Raw genomic sequence first — 3,347 nt, forward strand, 5'->3', positions numbered from 1 at the left:
CACGGAATGATTGTGTTAAGCTAACACTAAGTCCCTCTTCCATCCACCTTTATTCTTTTCTCTACAATAAGGCTTTCAAATAAGTCATGGTTGTACGGCAGTGAAGCATCGGTGTTGGACACTGATATCATGCTGTCGATGATGATGATGATGGTGACATGCGTTTGCGCACCATCCTAGGTAGATGCTGAGGTTCGTGCACTTCTAAAAACAAACTGTAAAGTTCTTTGGAGTTGCTTCAAAACACCGTCAATCCGAAGGACTATAGTACTTATAAATGTAGAAACATTTGCACAAAGATGAGGCGAGCAAAATACAGCTGTACAGGAATGGGTGGGCAGAATTATCGACGAAGGCTCCAAAACGTTATCTGCTTACTTGACGTCGCGGTAAAGAAAAGTGGAAAATACAATTCCGCCGCACTCCACGGGCCTTCAAATGGTAGAGGACTATAAACGGAAAGGTTGCGTTTTGCAAGAGCAATATGCGTCAGTTTCCTACTGTGAAGAAATGCCTCGAATTTTTGTGTAGTGTCTGACGGATGAAATTCGGATCGATGTATGTGTCACGAGGAAAAGTTGCAGAAAATTCTGTTAGCCTTGAATAGCCACACTGCTGCTGGTTCGAATGAACCATCCCCATGGCTTTTGCGGTCGTCAGAGATATTTGTTTCGATACCGCTCACCACGTTATTTGAGGTCGCTGGCCGATGCAATAAAAAATTGCAGTTGTGAGCTTAATATTCAAGGGAGGGTAGACGCCGTCTAAGTAACTACCGGCTGATTAGCTTTGCAACGCTTCTGTGTGAAACAGTGAAAGATCAATAGAGGATGAAATAGAACGCCACTTCCGGTTAAGTAAACTTAGACGTCAGAATCTCAGGAACGAAGTTCGTGTGCTTCGAACCCGCCGCCTTCCTCGAAGAAGGGCAGGTCAAAAATAGGTTGGCCCTGGAAACCTTGACACTCCAATCATCATATGGTTGAATGTGACCGGTGATACACCATTTAATACGACCGACGTACTTTCACAACCCAAGGATTTGAGGCTGTTCAGATGGCACCTGCTGTGTGCACTCATGTCAGGAGTTAGACGATTATGCTCCTGTGTAGGCCTGGGCGATCTGGCAATTTCTTAGCCCTCATGCTTCTTCCGGGCGGGGGAGTGGGGGGCACGGCAGCTGAACGCCGAAAGGGTGTTACACCTGATCGATAATACTATTTTTACTTCCATTTTTCCGGGGAGGGTCCATCAAGGAATTTTGACACCTATTGCCTGGCGAGTCAGACTTTCAAGTTAGCGGCTACGGGCAGGGGGCCGAAACACGTTCTCCCCGTACCTTCTAGCCAAAGGCTTAAGGTGGAGGTGCATCGAACGATTCCCCTTCTTCGGCGTGGGTAACCGAGAAATAACATCTGACCATGTGCCCTTGAATCAGCGGTAGTCTTAATTTATCAACCATAACTCTAATCACTAGCCGTGCCAACACGACCCCGCGACGAAGAGATTGGAACTTAACCTGGTGTGACGGTTTGTGCACCTCAACGACCAATTGAGCTACACTGGCTGGCGTCCCTGCGACACTCACAGCCTTCCATACCAAGTTGGTTGATGGTTAGAGGTCTCAAAAACAGTCTCCTGGTCCGCCGGGTTGGGGCTGGAATATGTGGCGGCTTGTTCCTTAGAAATGGTAATGCATTTGCATTTCCCGCCAAACACCGCTACCTTGCGGTTGGACTTTTGAGCTGAAGACTTTGGTTGAGGACCTAAATTGTCTTCCTGTCTAAGTGTGGGCGCCCCGATATTATCTCAGCCAAGGTACGACCATGGCGCCCTGATATTATCCCAGCCCACGTACGACGAGGAATCACACACCAAATAAAATCATGCCACATCGGCCGTCGCGTGGTGTCATCAGTCGGGTCGCCTTACTTGCTGCGTACAGCAGTGCGGGTAAACGAAAACAGGCTACCGCTGACGCCTCGCTTTTTTCTTTCACATACTTCTTCCCCCCTCTCCCCACTCTACTCCTCGCTCTGTAATAACTCTCCCCTTGTAGGCTCAGTACTTCGGACTAATGACTCCGTCGATCTTGCATCGGTTTTGCGTGAAAAATCTGCTCGTCACATGGCGCCGACATCCTCAGGTATCTCGAAATCAATCTTCAAGCCTCCATGCGCAGTCTATCTGACCGCCTTCAATGGGTGCACTCTGAAGCAAGCAGGACATCAAGCTGCTCTCGCTCTCACACTGGACTTGCTTGGCATTGATGTGTGCTGTGTCTCAGAAATGAGAATTCAAGATGCAAGCACAGTGATTGAGCTAACCGCCCCATCAGTCTCCACTCGCTTCCCTCTACGCACCTCTGGTAATCCAGGGGTTTCTGTGCGGAATGCGCAGGGGTCGGTATCGTCACAAGTAACCGGGCGGAAGTAGTCTTGCTTGACGGGATACCTGTGTGCGGTTCGTCTGGCAACGTCTGTGAAGGAGCCTCACAATCGGAAATTCGGTCGATGTATGTTTATCGTACCTGCTTACGCCTCAACTGACTGTGGCTCCGACGCCGTCAAAGACAGGTTTCACGATGCCATGAATGCCTTGTTACGGTGAACTAAAAGCTCAGATGTGGTGATTGACGGAGCTATGAATTCACAAGTGGGTAGGCTTAGCGTATCTGAGACTCAATTAGGATGTCGACATGGTTTGGACTCGGTACGTACGTGCAATATTGAACGATTGCCTCAGCTGTGTGCTGATTACAGGCTTTTTATGCAGTACTAACACAGACAGACACTAAGAGACACGATAACGAACCTTTGTTCGGCTGACTAGTGCTCAGTTCTAGCTGTTGTACTAATGCGGCATGAAATGAAGATGTCCCTGAAATGAAGATGTCCCTTAACTAATAAGTTTAGGTATAGGCACCCGACTGACGTGAAATTGCAGTTTGTTACTTCTTACTGATGGAAGCTGGTGGACTGACAAAAGTCTCATGCCTTATCGTATCCGATCGACATAGGGCTGGGTCAAGTTTTGCACCTGTCACACCAAATTTGTGAAGAAAGCGATGTTAGTAGATTCCTATTCAATAACGCCTGATCTGGAGACAGGTGCATACGTGTGGTTAGTCGGGCGAAAGTTCAATATGCGGAGTGGATCACCGGAAGGCTACGCGGAACCCTTGCTGAATCACAATAAATTGTACATGAATCCAATCCAGGAAGAGATACTGGAAGTGGAGCGTTTTACGTATCTTGGAAGTTGAAGCAGTTCTAATTGTAGTGTGACAGATGAGGTGGATGCACGAATGTGGCGGTTGTTATATCTGCTGATTCGCCAATCTGTGG

Source organism: Opisthorchis viverrini (genome assembly GCF_000715545.1).
Source record: "Opisthorchis viverrini unplaced genomic scaffold opera_v5_298, whole genome shotgun sequence".
NCBI lineage: Eukaryota > Metazoa > Platyhelminthes > Trematoda > Opisthorchiida > Opisthorchiidae > Opisthorchis > Opisthorchis viverrini.